The sequence below is a fragment of the Megalobrama amblycephala genome, linkage group LG23, assembly GCF_018812025.1.
Source record: "Megalobrama amblycephala isolate DHTTF-2021 linkage group LG23, ASM1881202v1, whole genome shotgun sequence".
Classification (NCBI taxonomy): domain Eukaryota; kingdom Metazoa; phylum Chordata; class Actinopteri; order Cypriniformes; family Xenocyprididae; genus Megalobrama; species Megalobrama amblycephala.
In genome coordinates this window covers 5,654,882-5,674,514 of record NC_063066.1, presented here as the reverse complement: position 1 = coordinate 5,674,514, position 19,633 = coordinate 5,654,882, and the positions used below count along the sequence as shown (strand labels likewise).

Below are 19,633 nucleotides of genomic sequence, written 5' to 3'. Positions count from 1 at the left end.
ATGTCAGAGCCAATGAAATATGTATATGCACTTTTGTTCATCAGTCAAAATAATTACTCATTTGTTCATCTACTTTGTTTTAATGGTTTTATTAATAGACCTATCCTTTGAATTGATAAATGCTCAAATACATAATAAAATAAATACAAATAAATAAATAGTAAGAATTTGATTATGCATAACCTTAATGTGTGTGTGACTTAACTAAACTAAACCTATTTTTTTTTTCTGTATATCGTTTAATTTTACACAAAGCAACATACAGTTCCGCGATGTGAGTCACCTAAACAAGTGTCGCGTCGGTCTTTTGGCGTGAAAGAACCGTGATGCCTTGCAAAAAAAATTACGATTTTATACAAAAAGATACAGAATATAAACTATTAGGATGTTAAAATATGTTCTCAGAATTGTACACTGATTATTTATGGAGTCAGTCACAGCATTTTTCAGCTACGAGTGAAACACAGGCGGCGGTCTGAAGTTATTATAGTTTCCCCGCCGAACGCGAGTCATCTCCCGCACGAGGTCCAGCGCCGTTACGGTGGAAACAGGACAACAGAGACTAGTCGATTACACTTGAATTACTTCTAAATGTTTAATTTTTACTTCTAATATCTGTTAAAAGAGCTTAAACGTAGGCAATATGTATTAAAAACAATATAAAATATGCTATACTATAAAATATGATCGGAAATAAAGGTTATATGCAAACCGGTGGTTGTGTGGAGTATTTAAAAAAAAAGTTTAGAGGATTTAAGTTAATCTGTAAACATTAATTCATGTTGTGAAAAAAAAAGAATCTAGTATTGTAGTAAAAAAGAATAAACCCACTATGCTGGGTTAAATAAACAACCTTGCTAGGAAAAATTATCCCAACATGTGTTCTGTTCTAGCTCTTGGGTTGAAAACAACCCAGATTGGGTTGTTTTTAACTCAGCGTTTTTTAGAGTTAAGAGACAATTTACAATAGTTGTCTACTAATTTGATTGGCAGAGTAAATATTTCTTATTTACGAAGAATAACTGGCCAAACTTTGGCAGAAATGTCAGTTAGCCATATCTTAACCTCTTGATTATTTAAGTGTTGTATAAAAGTTGCAGTCGTGATATTTCTTAAATATCATAACCTATTTATAATTCTTTAGGCTATTTTTTACCTGCTCCTATCACTTCTGTCTTGCATTTTTTGTTTTTTGCAAGGATACACAGTGGGCTTTCTGACATGTGTGAGCTGTTGCTCCTTTGTTTCATGCGGTTCATGTAGAAAATTCAACGCTTGATTTCTTGCAAACAGCTTGAGACACTCCGACGTGTGTGTTAAAAACAGAACAAGCAGGCCCAGCAGATGACTTTGACTGACAGCTGATAGAATGACACTTAAGTTTTTTTTTTGCTTATACTAGAAACAGTTTTGCATGGCTTTCACACAGACCTGTGACTAATTAAGTTAATAGACTTGTAGCCATAGACGATTGTGCATGCTCAACGTGTGTAAAAATACCGCAGTTCTACAGTATCATATCATGCCGGTGATTAATAAACATTGATGAGCGCATTTCTTTCCCTGCCAACGCCTCTCCTCCCAGCTCAGCTATAAAACTGACGCGCGTCCCCATTGGCACTCACCAGACAGCGCGAATCAACACCCGACAGCAGGTTTTCTCCAATGTGATCACGCATCCCCTATTTGTGTTCTAGCACATTACTATTTAAGGGGCCCAGTCTGGTTCTGGGTGCAGAATTATGATGAAAATCAGTGCATCAGCATCACGGCCATCCGGTTGCTGTGACTATATTTATCAATTCCTATAGGCTATTTATGGATGACAGTAAAGAAAGAGGCTGACCATTGACAGTCACATCAGGCTGAGAAGTTTATGTATTGCTTAGCTCTTAAAACATATTAGTCCTCCTATTATTAGCCATAGCTTAAAATTACACTGGATATCTTTAGAATTAGAATTAGAATTAAAACGTTGGTCTCTATCGCCACCTGAAGTTGAAACATACTTTTGCATGTCACTTGCGATTATTTTACGTTATTTTACGCCAGTTGTGTTTCGGTAGTGCTCTTCGGAGCGGTTGAATCCGATATTTGCGGAATCTCCATGGACCACGGTCTCCTGTGTTGGCCTTAATCAGAGCTGATCTGCACCACCAGAGGGTATGAGAAATTTCCAACAAAGCGTATAAAAGGAAAAAAGTCATCTGAGCAGGTATGCTATATCTGCCGTTGTGGTTCGGATTTTATTCCACGGACTTTCAATTTTTGAATACAGACAGCGAGGGTTGCCGTTTATAACTGTCCATGTTTTTTCCTACTATCCAACTGACTAGTTCAAACAACACTATTTATTGTAGCAACAGTATAGTCGAACCTTCAGTGGATATGACCTAAATGCTCAATAGCATGGTATTTCCCGCGAAATCCGACCCGACATCTCGAAATTTAAATTTTCTCAGACTGATGATGCGTTTTAACGGTCATCAATATCGTAAATCCTACAAAGTTTTTTATATTTAAATTAAAATATATATATATATATTTACATTTATAACACTATACTTAGTATTATATTATCTTTGCATCAATTATTAATAATAATAAAAAAACTAGTTAACACTACTGTGAGGGTGTTTCTAAGCGCGCTGCGGTGGGAGTGACGGTAAAATTGACATCTTTCTCTCTTCTGAATGCTGAATGCCGATATCAGTCTCTGTTGTGGAGTTTGTCTTTTGCTATTTGCGCAAATGGAAACACAAAAAATATATTTAATGAAGTCTCTTATTCACGACTATAAAGGTTTTACCCAACTATGACGACTTCAGCTTCTGAGAAATGTGAAAATGGTCTATTAGGCATTCATGTAGTGAATTGCGAAGACGCAAAATTATGAATTTGAACACTTTTTGTGCTCCCTTAATAATGAAATTTCTTTTACACAAAAATCTTCTGTGGACCAGCTTTAATATTATAGTCTAACATTATTAAAGCTGCTGTCCGTAACTTTTTTTGTTTAAAAAATATAAAAGTAGCCTACATAAAAGTACATAACCAGCCAGTGTTCAAAACTATCTCCTTACCATAGCCCGATTCACAACTGCAAGCTTGTAATAGTGTTTATAATTCTGGTGGGTTTTCGCGGGAAATTCGAGCATGTCTTTATGTCATTGCGTCACGTCTGTAAACAGAAAGAACAAGTCCCAGCTAGAAGGCTATATTGCATGTGAGGCGGATCATTTATAACCTTTTCTCACCACAGCTGCAATAATTAAACTTATAATTTTGATGGCAGATTGTATGGTATGACAAATTAATGTTAGTGATTAGACTGTACAGAAATTGATATCCGCTAATACACACTAAATACACATAAGTCACACAATGCTGATGTTGTTAACATTAACAATTTGAGAACAAAGTATAACAATAATAATAATTTGCATAGTTTGACGTGATCTGAGCTAAGCGATCGTTAGATTTAATCACCATTTGCAGCACGATTTATTGTAATGTTTTTTTTTTTCTCAGTTGGTCAGAACAAAAGTGGCAGACATGTTACTCGTTCAGATGACATTCTTACTTTGGTCATACTTCAAGACTACAATCTATGATTCCAAAGTACAGTATTCACACTGACAGCAAACATTAGATTCATCCGTGCTGAGTCGTAATAATAATAATTCCGCAAACAACTGCAATTGCAGGTTTCAAACAGAGATGGCGACAAAGAGGCAAAACTTACGGACTGCAGCTTTAAAGTAACAAAAAAAAAAATCAATATTATGACAGAAAACAGTGGAAGGACTAACACATACCTATTTTCTGTGACAAGTATCATTGACTTAAATGGATATAAACCTTTCACATCTGACACATTCTCTCTAAATATATGGCCACGTTCAGTATGGTTGTCATTTGACTCTTGTTGCACGTTCATAAACAGTATTTGAGATGCTACTCTAAGTTGCTGTGTGAACGGAACATTTCGAGACTTGCACCTGTAAGCTTAACGCAGTTGTCAATCAAAATAGTCTACGTTCACACTGTAAATTTTTGGGATTGACAACCACATTTACTCGAAATGTTTCGTGTTGCTTAAAAATATGTAGAAACTGTCACTGATTTATTTCAGGCCACAATGTGCAGGATGATGACGTGCTGTTTAGCCATAGGCTAAAGACCTTCTGAGTGTAAAGCTTTAGATTTATAGTCATAGTTTTCAGTAGATGTGGAAAATGTGTGGTCCCTCCAAGATAGAGCGGATGAAACACCAACTATGAAAAGCATTAGCCTCAAGTGGGTATTCAAAGTGTTAAACTCAGAGGGATCGTGTGAGAGACTTTTGAGTATCTAACACTTGTTTCACAACGCTCCTTAATTGCTGCTTTAAGCGCAGAAGAACGTTTTAATATCAGGCCTCGGGTTAAGACTACGTTCCTCTACACTTCATGAAAAGACGTGGTATTTCCCTATTATCTGCTCTGTCTTGAATGTCACAGTAAAATTCCACCTCATAGTTTTTAATAAGCTGCTGTTAGCTTGTGTTGTCTGCTGAAAATAAGGCTTAAACATGGTAATCCAGGAAGGAAAATTGAGATGGGCAGAGTGAGCATCACGTAAATTTAGCCTCAAATGGAGACTAAACATGAAGAGAGGGAAAGCTGTTTGGTAAATGCTGCTTTTTTAACTCGATCTTGTTGACTATTAGTGCTTATGCGGTGGCAATTCAGTCCCACAATTAAATGTCTGAAGTAGGTTAACTAACCTCTCTAATGTAGCTGATAATAACACAATGATTAATGCTGATTAACAAACCTCTCTAAATAGATATCTTAAGGCAGGAGCACCTTTGTCATCAAAGGCAAATTTGCATTATGGTATAATTTCACCATCTCTGTTCAAAGGTGTCAACATTTACTCCAGTGTTGCTAATTAATTTTCTCCCAAACAGGATGGTTTTATTCAAATGAGCCAATCCCTTCATTAGCACACCTGTGCTCTGCTCCCTCATTAAAATTGGAATCCTGTAAATTTTTACATCCGCAGACAGTGGTTCTGTTACCAAATATTGAGCAAGGTAGCACTGTGTTAATTAATGTTATAACGAGTCGGTGAGTCAACGAGGACTGATTTGCATAACCTGTGCAAACACGAAACCTGCCGATGAGTATTCGCTCCGTGCGATTGTCGGAGGTCTCTTCATAAAATACATTGCATTGTGTTATTTTCTACCCTCCGGCCCACTAACACGCTTACTGGTGCCCTGTGGAGAAGATAAAGGTATAGCAGGAAATATCAAAGAAACAATGTTTCATTAAAATGCACTTCTTAAGTCACACGTTGTCAGGAAATTGATATGATGAACTCTTTTTGAGCACTGTCAGTGTTTCACTGCATTATGTATGGAGGCACTTAATATCATGCAACAAGCCGTTAATTCGTTATTGCCACGGGCATGTCAGCAGTGCCTCGGATTCAAACTAAGCATCTTCTGAAATCTAATTAAACTTAAATTAAAACTTGTGTAAAGCATCAAATAGACATTACAAAAAGTAGCTTCAGAAAGAAATATTTTAATTGATTAAATGAAACAGTGAAATTTCATTTTTGGGTGAGCTATACCTTTAATTTTTTAATTAATATGGAAATATGCAATTAATTTTTAAATAAAATTAGACGTTGCATTGCCGCGCAACAGCTAAAAGCTGTCTACACTGAATGTGACAAACCGACTGTTGCAAACCACTTGGACTTCGTCAGAAATAGAACAGGGAATCCATTTACTGTCCGGAATTTGTTGTTCGGTGTAGACACGGTGTAAGTTGTTCGTTCATTCATTCGATTAATTCAAATGGCTGATTCATTCAGAAGTGAAGTAAATGGTTCTCTTCAGGCTTGTCACACTGCTGCATATTGTGCGGAGAGAAACAGTTCTGCTTTGTCTTAATAGCTTCATTGGCAGATTTGAACAAAACAGACAATATTGTGTCTAAAATAACACAATATTAACTTCTTATTTACTGAACTGTTGTATAAAATCAGTAGGCTATCGCATTTACACTCAATATTTTTGGGACAAAAACAGCACTCGCGTGATACTGCACTCCATTACTCGTGTGATATTGCTTGACTCATGTGATCTAAATATGAGAAAAAAACGGCAAAAATGGCATTTTTGCCCCAATATTTAGAATTTTCGGGACTTTCTGACTTTCGTATTGAGTTGTTGCTCTGCAAGTGCGTTAAACGCGTAACAAATTTTAATGCATTCATTTTTACCATAACTAATCTAATTAACATGTTAAATCAACAGCCCTAATAAATATATATCTTTTTATAATATAAATATCATATATATAAAGTAGGGCTGTCAATCGATTCAAAATTTTAATGTAATTAATTACATACTCTGTGATTAATCAAAATTAATCGCATACATAATTTTTGCTGAGGAAGTATTAAATATTTCAATTCAAATGAATCAATACAGGGTTTTTCTTGGGTCAAAAATGGTCTTCGGTGGTGACAGACATGGTCATCCACACAAACAGTAAAAAGTGCCCTACCCACGTGATCTGTGAGCCCGATACTGACAATAAAGTACCCGTCACCCTCTTTGCCACAAAAAAAAAAAAAGTGATTTTATAGCTTTGTAAGAGAAGATGCTTTTTTGCTAAACCTGAAAAATATTAAAAAGTAGCATTTAGAAGTTATATTAACTAATAATATAATTTTCTACCATATACAATTGAATGCACCTAGCTAACAACAACTTGCTTTGTTCTGGTTTCACCTCACTCCAGTCTAAATTAACTGATTTTATAGGTAGGCCTAATTTACTACACATTGTCATTTAAATAACCTGAAAATATTGTGGATTATTAAGGCTAATTTTACTAAGCACTCTTGCTAAATGGGGTAAGCACACTTATGTTCTCATTTCAGAGTTGTTCGAGTAAACGATTCATTATAGACCGTGTGGACAGATCAGTTGTTGTCATGATTCATTAAAATGAATCTGTTCAAATGAGTCATTAGGTCGCGAATTGGACATTAGCGGACGTTGACGCGTTGCATGCGGATCGCGACTGTTATTAGGACATCGCAAAAGATTTGTCAACACAGAAAACACTTCACCACTTGATAGGATTTTCTTTTTGTTTACTGAAAGTGTGGTTTATGTCAGCTGCACGTGCAGGGCGCCTGTCAGAGAAGGTGAGGTGACGTTCTTTTGAGCACTATTCACACCCAGCGGTTATTCAGGAAAAACATTCTCCGAATGCGCCTCGTGAAACATGGATTCGGTCTTACGAACTTTTAGCATTGTGTCAGTTGATTTAGATTATTATGTGTGAGGTAGAGAGAGTGCAAAGACGGTGCTTACTTTGAAGACATAGAGAGCTCAGGCACACGAGGGAGGAGCTCTGCTCGTTCTGTCCGTCAGCGCAGCAGTCGTCTCCCTCCTTCATTTTACAGTCGGATGGTGGCTAGAACGGCTCCAGGTTCAAAGGTCAATACGGAATGGATTAATCTGCGTTATTTTTTAATATAAAGTGCATAAAATATATAGTTTTTAATATATTAAAATGTTACAAAACTAAACAAATATATATTGCACAACGGAATACTTGATTTTGTTTGGTCATCTGTGGTATTCTGTGATCAAATATTTTTTGTCCACTGTCCTAGGCAACCAATCTCTTTCAGTCAAATCAATATTTCATGTCTATTTATTTACTTCTTGGGTAAGTGAAAAACCTTTCAGGATGATACAAGACTTCAGATCGCTCAGTTTGGGTTTATTTTGCAATAATAACTAGCTGACTGATTATCCCTTATGTATTCCTAAAAAGAGTAAGTTCTCTTGGTTATCTCCGTCATCATTTGCGATGGCATCACAGATGTAGGCTTCAATCGGACGTCTCTGTTGTTCACTTCAGCCTGCAGACCAATTGGTACTGGCGCTGTCTAAATTGCCCATTTTGACATGGGTTATTTATTGGTTATTTGTTTAAAATGTACTGCGGGCAAAGAGCAGGCTTCTTCCTTCCCCTTTAAATCGTCTTTTGTGTGATGTATCCTGGGTGCACTCTTCACTCATGCATGCCAAGTGGGGTGTGGTGCCCACATCCTGCAAATTAGCAGGCCTATTTCCATCCAAAAGTTTGGACAGCTCAGACCAAGCGTTACACGCTGGGCTAAAGAGGCCGGCCATGACCACTGTGGTTGGACCAGAGGCTGCTCTCTCAATTCAAAACAGTTGACTTAGTTATTACAACTAGGGATTACCCAAATAGTTTACCATGCTCTGTTAGGTTTGGCTCATGTAACACCGGCTGGGATTGGCCGCGGGGAGGCTTGTTTATTTAACGTCTGTCGTGCATGCTCGCGGGCGGTTCGGTAAGGTGTGCTACGAATCCTCATTGTTTTCAGTGCTGTTGACAGAGCGGAGGAGAAGATCTGACGAATGCATTAGCAAAGAAAGCACATACATCATTACAGTGACCTTGTCAAAGCATCAAAGCGAAAACACCAAACAGAAAGAGCGCTCGCCATATATATCTGCCGCGTGCTAAAAAAGACTTTTGGCAGCGAACGATTCATCATATGTTTCTGTTAATGAGAAAGTACGAATGCGCAAGGCTCTTTGCCCGAGAAGTTGGTTACACAGAATCTTGGCACAAAACCGCCGGTGTGTGATAGAGTTAAATAAATGCACTTAAAGTTGTAATCATAAGCATATGCACCACAGTCTGTTGTGTTATTTTCCAGCACGCTAATCACCAAAAAGCAAATTTAGTGCATCCTGCCTGTTAAAATTCTGGAAAGACTTCACAGTTAATAATTCATAAGCACTTGCTAATCTCACTGTAGGAGTCTAATTAACGCATCATTAAAAGCATAATTCTGATAATTATAATTTCTCACTTTTTAAATGGGAGCGCCACAGAACCGAGCTGAGCGAGGAAGGGTGTCTGTACAGCCAATTTACTCAGTGAACCAGATGCCAGAAACAGGAGCGGGGCGCAGGAGGAAAGAGCCCCGAGTTAGGGCGCAAACGTCAACCGGTACGCCCCGTTTAGATATTTGCGATGACAGTCCTACTAAACGCAACGCTGACTCGTGTTATCTGATGTTTATAGTAATCGGTTAATTAAAGATGACTTAAATAATATATCTGAGGATCCGATTAACAAAGTCACACCACAACTGTAAAGAAAAGGCTAATTCGTTTCATTAGGGAACATTTTTATGCCGAACGTAAATGTATTTACAGGCAAATATTGGTGTAAATGACTGTGCCTCGCAGTTCATCCTTCTTTTATTATGTCATCAGAAGGTGTGCCGGTGTGAGAAAGACCCCAGATGTTCCTGGCGCGGCTGCTGTCCAAATCAATTATTCCACTCTCAGCATGAATTCAATTCTCCTGCACTCATCAGAGGTGTGAATAGGTAAACATCACTCTATCCTCTTTTTCCCTTATGATGCAGCACTGCATAAAATGAGACATGGGGGTTGTGCGAGCCGAGCTGCGGCTTGTATATATAGCGGCTGGTGTTGCTGCCTTACCATCACGCCAAACGGGGTTAAACACGGCACTGATTTCCCTAATGGAATGACACAAATTCACAGGCCTGTTACAGATGTGTACCCTTGTTGATGCTCTCTGGAAGCGAATGATTAGGTTCTTCCTTCTCATGCTGTTTGTTGGAGTGATTAGATCAAATATCCACCAAGTGTCTGATGATCCGAAAGTCTGTTGCGCACCTGTGTTGCTTTTGATGAGACTTCACGTGATTCGAACTGAATAAAGATCCATTGTATTTGCTTTCACACCTGTATGCGATCGGGAGGTGAGAGCTTCATCACCTCAGGTGTGGGAAGGATGTCGACTCTCTTTTGTGTGCGGATGCGTGTGTGTTGTTGTGTGTGTTGATGTGGCTTTGTTTCTTGGCTGTTTGTGGCACTTTCCATTTTGGTAGGTGTCTTACAAGTCACAAACTGGGTTCAAAACAAAGACTAGACAAAGAACAGAACTTTTTACTAATTTCTTGAGATGCAAAAACATTCAGGGTCATCCCACAAAAACAAAATAGTCACTTTTCCTCATTAAAAAAGTTTTGCACTGAAAGAAATGAATACTTTAAAAAAATAAAATCATGCACTTTCACATGAGATGACAATATTTCCAAAAAAATTCACGTTTTTTAGTTTTTATTTAGTGCCTTCTTCAGCTCTGTAAAACATTGGCTGTGGGTTTGCTGTCGTGTTAAATATAGTTTTATCCTTCCCATCTTTCAATAACACCCTCTTTGCAAAGCCTGTATTAAATTCATAAAACTATCCAAGCTGAAATGTGCTGCATAAACTGTTAATATCAGACTGAAATGATCATTGGTTACATTTACACATTCATCTGATTAAAGTCTGATTATTGTTAAAGAGGCCATAATATTATTGTCTTGATTTTGTTTTTGGGCTCTACTAGAATAGATTTTCATGCTTAAATGTTCAAAAATATATATTTTTCACATATTTTACATGGTTGCAGCACCTCTCTTCCCAGTCTGTCAGTAACGCTCTGTTTAGTTACTGTTTCCCTGAAGCCCCTCCTTCGGAGAAGCTGACTTGTTGCCTCACTGCTTTAATAGGCAATGACTTTGTTTGTAGGCAGCGTTTGTACATGAAGGTACCTCACAAAACTGATTTAAGACTGTTTTCTGAGGCAGCATAATAGCGTGAGCTTTGGTGAAAACGAAGCAAATATTTAATTGCTATAATAATAATTTCTCGCTAAATGACATCAAGTGGAAAACGTTGGTTAAAGGTGCCCTAGATTCAAAATTTGAATTTACCTTGGCATAGTTGAATAACAAGAGTTCAGTACATGGAAAAGACATACATTGAGTTTCAAACTCCATTGCTTTCTCTTTCTTATGTAAATCTCATTTGTTTAAAAGACTTCCGGAAAACACGCGGATCTCAACATAACAATGACTGTTACGTAACAGTCGGGGTGTACGCCCCCAATATTTGCATATGCCAGCCCATGTTCCCAACATTATGAAAGGCATTAGACAAGGGCAGCCAGTAACGTCTGGATCTGCACAGGTGAATCAACAGACTAGGTAAGCAAACAAGAACAATAGCGAAAATGGCAGATGGAGCGATAATAACTGACATGATCCATGATATCATGATATTTTTAGTGATATTTGTAAATTGTCTTTCTAAATGTTTTGTTAGCATGTTGCTAATGTACTGTTAAATGAGGTTAAAGTTACTATCGTTTCTTACTGAATTCACGGAGACAAGAGCCGTCGCTATTTTCATTTTTAAACACTTGCAGTCTGTATAATTCATAAACACAACTTCATTCTTTATAAATCTCTCCAACAGTGTAGCATTAGCCGTTAGCCACGGAGCACAGCCTCAAACTCATAGAGAATCAAATATAAACATCAAAATAAATATTTTACTCACATAATTCGAAGCATGCATACAGCATGCATGACGAACATCTTGTAAAGATCCATTTTAGGGTTATATTAGCTGTGTGAACTTTGTAAATGTGCTGTAATATAGTCGAGAGCTCGTGTGTCAGGGAGCACGCAAATTAAAGGGGCGGCGCGCTGAAAAAATCAGTGCATAGTTAATGATGCCCCAAAATAGGCAGTTAAAAAAAATAATTTAAAAAAATCTATGGGGTATTTTGAGCTGAAACTTCACAGACACATTCAGGGGACACCTTAGACTTATATTACATCTTGTGAAAAAGCTTTTTTGGGCACCTTTAAAAAGGTTTAAACACACACAAACTGATCACCAAATACAATTTACAGATGCCATATTTATTTTTTAACTCAGCTGTCATTGAATAGGTCTGTGCCGATAGCCTTGTGGGCAGAGCGCCGACGTATAGCGCCGTTGCGCTTTAGGTGACCCAAGTTCAAGTCCTGGCTCACATACCTTTCCTGATCCCATCCCTCTCTCTCTCTCTCTCCAACCTCGCTGCACTATCCTATCATAATAAAGGCAAAAATCCTCAAAAATAAAATCTTAGAACTGTCATGGAATGGGACGCACAGGATTGTGGAATATCAAAGGCAGCGATGGATGTATCTATGCCTTGATGCCTTCCAACGTTGAAATGCATCCTCCAAAGGCAGCTTTTAGATGCAGCCAGTCTTATCATAACAGTCATTTCAGTACACTACAGCAGTGTCTCATTTCGAAGGCTGCATCCTTCCGAGGTCACATTTGTCGGCCATGTAAGTCATCAAGCATGTCTCATTTTAGAAAAGTAACTATTATAAAATTGACTGTTATTCCTTGTGATACGTAAATTGTTGTAATTTCTTAAAGGGTTAGTTCACCCAAAAATGTCTTTAATTACTCACCCTCATATCGTTCCACACCTGTAAGACCTTCATTCATCTTCAGAACACAAATTAAGATATTTTTGATGAAATCCGAGAGTTATATGACTCATCCATAGACAGTGATATAATCAACAATTTCAAGGTCCAAAAAGGTACTAAAGACATATTTAAAGCAGTCGACGTGACTGCAGTGGTTCAACCTTAATGTTATGAAGCGGTGAGAATACTTTTTGTGCGCAAAAACAAAACAAAAATAATGACTTTATTCAACAATCTCTTCTCTTCCCTGTCATTATCCTTACGCAGGTGACGCAGTAAGCACAGTGAAGGCTTAGGTGTTTACGTCAGAATGCCAGCTCAGGATTGGCCAAAGCTGATCATGTGATCAGCATGACGCATGTGTGTGATGCTGACGCAACCTTTAAATGCTGGATGTAAACAACATATGAGATTGACACAGAAGAGAAGATATTGTTGAATACAGTTGTTATTTTCGTTTTGTTTTTGCGCATGAAAAGTATTCTCGTCTCTTCATAACATTAAGGTTGAACCACTGCAGTCACATGACTGCTTTAATGATTCTGGACCTTGAAAGTGGTGATTATATTGCTGTCTATGAACCTCTCCGATTTCATCAAAAATATCTTAATTTGTGTTTCGAACATGAGATTACTCTTCGACATGAGAGTAATTAATGACAGAAATTTCAATTTTGGGTGAACTAACCCTTTAATGACTTTGGAATGTAATGGTTACTTTACTGAAATGAAGCAGTATGCTGCTTTCAAATGAAACCTCTGGAGGACGCAGCCTTCGAAACGCAACTCAACCAGGCTTTACCTCTTTTTTTTTCTTTTCTTTTTTTGCTTTACCTCAAGTGGGAATTATTAAAATGAGGAATATTGTTACGCGTTCATTCCCAGACGACAACTCAAGACTAATGGAGGTGTTTCAGGGAATTCAGAATCAGTGCTTAATGATATAGAGAAGAACTCCCTTTGGAGGGACTTTGTGCTTTGTTACTTTGCAGACATTTTTCAAAAAAAAAAAAAGCATATTAATTCATCTTTAATAACCAGAGTAAGGATTAAGCGAATTAAGATGTTTATGGGCAAACCTCAAACCTCTTCAATCCTGTAAACATGATAATTGCTATTATTTCTGATTAATCAATAAGAGTAGGAATGTGTTTTTTTTTTTTTTTTTGCTTTCAAGTCTTTCACTGCGCATGGACCCGTTCACTGGGTTCTTCGGTGGTCTGACTCATTTTGTTGGAGCTCTATGAAAAGCTGTTGCATGAGCTTCAGAAGTGTGATTTTTATTTTTTTTTTCTGTTCTGTCATGTTTTCAAACCAGTGCATGAGCTTAAAAGGTCTGGTTACTCTAATTATGAGCATAATCACATTAACAGGATCACTGAATTCTGTTTATTCTGTGTGTACACAACGACCATACAATGTAAAAAATCCACCCACTCTTTTTTTAATCTACATAAATCAGAAGCAGTGTCTCAGAATAAGTTGTTTGCAGTTTCTATGCAATGTGATGTCACATTATACAGGCCCCGCCCACAACTGCTGATGAACTCTGCCCTATTAGCTTAGCTCCTCCCCTCAGTCAGTCCGCCATGTTTATCTCCTCCGCAGTTGAGATGATAATCAAAACCAAACAGATGTTTTGTTAGTTTTTGGCAGAGTATCCAAGCCACGAGCTGTACAAGCTCCGCCCTCTTCTGGAAAAGGGGTGGGGAGCAGCAGCTCATTTGCATTTAAAGCTACATGCAGCATGCTTTTCCTTTTACTTGAAAAATGAGCATTTACAATATGCTATAATAAATGATCTGAGCTGAAACTTCAGACGCATTCTGGGGATACCTGAGACTTATATTACATCTCAAGAAAAGGGGCATAATAGGTCCCCTTTAACATACTAATGTCTTTTGGGTCAGAAGTGGCCACTGTAACCCAATGCGACATGACAGAACGGTTAGGTGAGGAACAGAAATGGAAAAAGTCTGGAGGAGCAAACTTTAGAAGTTTTAGCATGTCTCTCTTTCACCTAAGTTGTGATTTAAAGCACTTTACTGTCAGCTGGAAGACCCTGAGGGTGACGGTGGGAAGTAAAGGAGGATTGGGTTGCTATGGTAACACCTGTGGACTTGTTCATGAGCAGATGATCCTGATCACTGGAGTCAGTTTAGTGGACAGTCTAAATCAGGGATGTCCAAACTCGGTCCTGAAGGGCCGCTGTCATGCAGAGTATAGTTCCAACCAGCTCCAAAACACCTTCCTGGAAGTTTCTATATGCCTAGTTAGATCTTTATTAGCTGGTTCAGGTGTGTTTATTTGGTGTTGAAGCTAAACTCTGCAGGACAGCGGCTCTCCAGGATCGAGTTTGGACACCCCTGGTCTAAATCCATGTTTTAAAAACACTAAAAAACACTTTTCATGTAATCTCAGGGTATGTTCACATGACAACGATGTACTAAAAATGGAAAAGTTTTTCGCGTACAGACAACAACATTGTCAAAACAATCCCCATTCACACGGATCCGCGAAAATGACTAAAAACATTGTATTATGCTGCCAGGCCAGTAGTTGGCAATGTCATTTTGTAAAGAAACACTACGCACCTATAGACTGAACACATAATACGCATGCGCATGATGTCACCATTCCGCGCTATTGTAATTTACACAGTGACGGTAAATGTATCATTTTCAAAAATGTACATTTTGAAACCTGTTTTCAAAAGTTTGTGTTTTCAGGACCCCAAAACCAAGTCACACACAAAGTCGAAGTTGAACACACATAATGTTTGTTTTCAAACAGGTTTCCCAATCGTTGCCCTATTATCCACTGGAAATAGCCCTTCCCCCCAAAAAACCCAACATTGTTTGAGACAACGCTGCTGTGTCGGGTTAGTCTGGATGCTAAAACAAATTGTTACGCTTTTTAGAGAAATAAATGAATGGCTTACAGGTAGAGTACATATGAAGAGTTTGGTTCCAAAACGCGATAAACGCCATTTTCAAAAAACTGAGTTTTCGCCAAAATCAGTATTGTATCTGGTCAGTATTGAAAAGTCATTTATTAATTTTGCGCAAAAAACGAAATCCATCCAATTATTCTGTAATGTTTTCTCCCTTTCTTTCCAAAATGCGACAAACAGCAGTCTTCTTTTTCTGCAGAACGCGATATATCCGCTCTCAACCAATCACAGCGCACCATTCCACCCACTGTAAACATTTTAGGCTTTTTAAAAAGCCGTTTTTTAATACCAATGTACTCGGCAAATGTGTTTATTTAACCAATATAGATACCAAATAATTTATAACATTAACAAGATGACCCGCTGAATTCATTTTGGGAGCGATGGCTGAATGTATTTTTAGTAAAATGTCTGTATATAAGATAAATATTGGCAAAGTTTAGACTCTGTCATATATGTGAATCAACTTACTTTGTTGTGTATTTTCAATTTGAAAAATAACTTTTATGTTGATGGATTAATTGCATTTTGAAAAAAAAAAAATTGTCATGGATTTATAGCATTTTGGGAATGCAAGTATAGCAAGTTTTTATAATAAACTTTTTAAAATCAAAATGTAGATTTGAATTTTTAATGTTTTTATAACCAAAAGATGCTATGTGAAAGTCTGAAACAGAAAATAGTGATTTTCATCTTGCCACTTTCTTGCCAAACTCTTCCTATTTATATTAATATCTCTGCATATTTTGTTTGGCTAGAAGGACGTATTTTAAAGTCCAAAAACGACACACCTTATTTTAATTGTAAAATGTAATTTTTCCTTAAACAATGCCCTCATTATTTAAGCAAGTATATCAAGCCCCTATAATGACACTTCAGTGCAGTGTAACATGAGGATTTCCATAACTATTAACAACACTTAATATGCAGGTGATAATCACTGACTACATAATGAGCTCCTTCCCAGTTCCTCTTTTGCACTTAAGATAAATCATTTACACTCATTAAATCTTTTGAAGTAATTGATGTCACCCCTTAAAAGTTCATGCTCCATTAGTGGGTGATAGTGTACAACAGAAAGGGGTGAGATATTTCAAAAGCTCTCTTAAAAAACCCTCAGTACCGGGGCTGCTGCTGACACAATGTGGGCTGGCTGCAGACTCACGCATTGCCGCAGCTACAGATGGCAAACGCTTGTCCAGCCCTGAATCCTCAGTACAAGATGGCTGGATTGGCTCACATCTCTCTATCGCCGTCTGCACACATTAAAGACGGCCAGCTACTCAGCACATCACCGCGCAGCAAACAAACGGAGCCCACGTAAAGCAGGTCTCTTGATGTACGGTGTCACTACAGCGGATCTGCGTTCATCTGTAATGCTCAGGCTTTAAGTGCTGGAGGCACTTTGTTGGCATGGCTGAAGTCTGTGTTGAGACAGGAGGCCCACAGCTTTCTGTGACTGACAGACAATGATGATGTCATTGAGTGTGAAGGACTCTGACCTGAACAGAAGAGGGAGGCTGGTGCTTGCGACTCTCCCAGCTGAGGTGCCTGCCGGTGCAGATGGACAGGGGCTGGGTGTGGGTCTCTGTGTGGGAGAGAGGAGAGCTGGGAACAGTTCAGATCTGGAGCCATGCTTCAGTCCTCAATCACCCCTGAAGATTTCTCTATGCCTCTGAAGAAAGATCACACCACTGTTTTTTGAAAATAACAAGCCTATCTCAGGAAATGGTGCCATTTGTTTAAGAAAAACATTTAAAAGATTACTGCTTAACTTTTGAGAAGTCATATTTTCCCACCTCAGACACGGAGTATCCAGAGCCGTAACAAACATAGACATTGAGGGATCATGCCCGCTCCAATATACATATTAGTGTTATCGTCGTTCTAAACAGCGCTTTTAACCCCGGGGAAAGGAACGTTTCATACTTGTAATTTAGAAGCGGGGTTGGCGCCGCTTTTTACCCGGGGTTATGAAACCCTGCTCTGGTGCCAAACTTGTACAGCGTGAAACGATGCGGTGTTAGAATGTTACAGCTAGACGCTTAGCAACAGACAACTAATCGTGTACTCCTATTTGTCTGCTTTGGACAGCCGCAGAAACACTGCGCATTGTATTTTGTTTGAGAGGAAAATGTCAAATGCTGTCGGAAAACGCGTCAATTTGAGAGAAGAAGAGACCGTTTCATTCTTACCTTTATAGTCCGAAATGTCCATTCAGTATAAACTCGATAGTACAGTTGGCAATATGAGGATGAGCAATGCTAGAGCTGTTTAGAATAACCCAGGGTTAACTATTTCAGGTGTGAAAAGCCCTTTTGAGTCGGTTCATTCATGTTGATTCAGTTCAGTTCAATAACAGCGTCAAAGTTGCAAAGTTAGTGTCATTGTACACCAGTGTTAATTGTGTGGTTACTGGCTTGCAAAGTATAATTATTTATATTTATAACCATTATTTATTTATTTATAACCATAAATAACTTTATGTAAAACCTGTCACAATATGTTTGAAATTTATATTATTTAAACAGGTAACAGAGTACATTTTTAGTAGAATCACTCAGTTTCAGACGTATAAATGATGTCATAATTCTTTGGCATTTTTGCCTTTATTACTGAGTAGGCTTAATTATTTGAATTAATTGTATTAAAATTTTTTTAACTTAATTAAAATGATAATCAAATTAAGATGTAAATTGAAATTACATCTTATTTTCTCCCTCAATAACACTCCCAGTTTCTGTTAAAGCTACTTGTTTTGAATTTGCATTATCAGTTACAGCGCAAATACTGGAGGAAATATCTTTGAATCAAAAATGTTTGGAACAACTGCTTTGTACAATGTAGGATACACAGGAAGCAATGAGGGGAACAAGATCATGAGCCAGACTCAAACTCGAACCCAAAGCACTACTAAACCTCAGCTGCATCCTGATTCAGAGGCCGCATCCTTCGAAGGCCGATTGCGTCACAGCGGCGCGGCGAAGGCTGTCCCAATTCGAAGGCTCCTTCACACGTGGCTTCAAAATGTGTCCTTTGTTTCTCGGGCAATGAAGGTTACAGCAGATGGATCCTTCGCGGCCTAGCCTACCACAGAATTCATATCTTACTAAGATGCAATGCAAGATGCAAACAAGGCCAATGATGTCAGGCCCCATGACCCTAAAACACATCAGGAGGTTTGATACAAGATAAATATGTATTACTGCATTAGCAACTTAAGTTAAAGACATAGTTAACCCAAAAATGAAAATTTTCTCATTACGTACCTTCAAGTGGTTCCAAATCTGTATGAGTTTCTTTCTTCTGTTCACCACATAAGAAGATATTTTGAATAATATTGATAACCAGACAGTTGACGGCACCCATTGCCTTCCATAGTAGGAAAAAAAATACTATGGAAGTCAATGGGTGCCGTCAACTGTTTTCCTCAAAATATCTTCTTTTGTGTTCAACAGAAGAAAGAAACTCATGCAGGTTTAGAACAACTTGAGGGTGAGAAAATGATGACAAAATGTTCATTTTTGGCACTATCCCTTTAAATATTCAAGATCAGTGGTGAAGAACATATAACATCAATCACAATGTACAGAGATTTCATGTCAGTGGTTAGAATTTCTGTTATGTCTTTTTTGATAGTATATAAATCACATCTGGCACCTGATGTCAACAGTCCTTTCTGAGGAATGCATTGAAAACCCTTGAGCTTTAATGATGACAATTGATCACAGATCTAAAGCTGTGTGCGGTTACCATTCCTCACTCTTTTGATTGCTATCAAGATAACAGCAAACAGTAGCAGATTTCTGCTGTGAAGCAATTACAGATTTGAGCTTAGAACAAAGGCAGCCTTTGCCTCCGTTGACTGATACGAGTTTTTAGTAGCGAATTTTAATAACTTTAACACATTCAGTGTGTTTATCATTTCTTGTATTCTTTGTTGGTTTCCTAAAACAGGTGATATTAACCACAAAAATCTAACACAATGAGAAAAACAAGACAAGAAAGTGATGTAGGTTGTGCAAGAATTTACCCTAAAGATAATAACAGAGATTGCTTTCCAGATAAAAACTCATAATTGCTCTCATAAACCATTGAGAACTTCTTAGATGTTTTAAACTGTGAACAATTAACACTGTTGCATGGTGAATGAACAAAAATGATCCCCTCTGAAACAAGAAGTGCTTGCTGAAATGCCAATATGTTTCTATTTTTCAATGCAATTTTAATGTCTAAGGAAGCTCTGTGCTGTGTG

The 19,633-nt window shown here is 37.9% G+C and overlaps 1 long non-coding RNA gene across 1 annotated transcript in view; it reads left to right on the top strand.

The window, feature by feature from the left end:
• The first annotated feature begins 2,057 nt into the window (after nucleotides 1-2,057).
• Nucleotides 2,058-19,633, top strand: part of LOC125259245 — a 33,209-nt gene continuing 15,633 nt past the window's right edge. The window contains exons 1-2 of the long non-coding RNA XR_007182760.1: nucleotides 2,058-2,215; nucleotides 9,341-9,456. This is a non-coding gene — a long non-coding RNA (uncharacterized LOC125259245). The remainder of the gene's footprint in view (nucleotides 2,216-9,340; nucleotides 9,457-19,633) is intronic.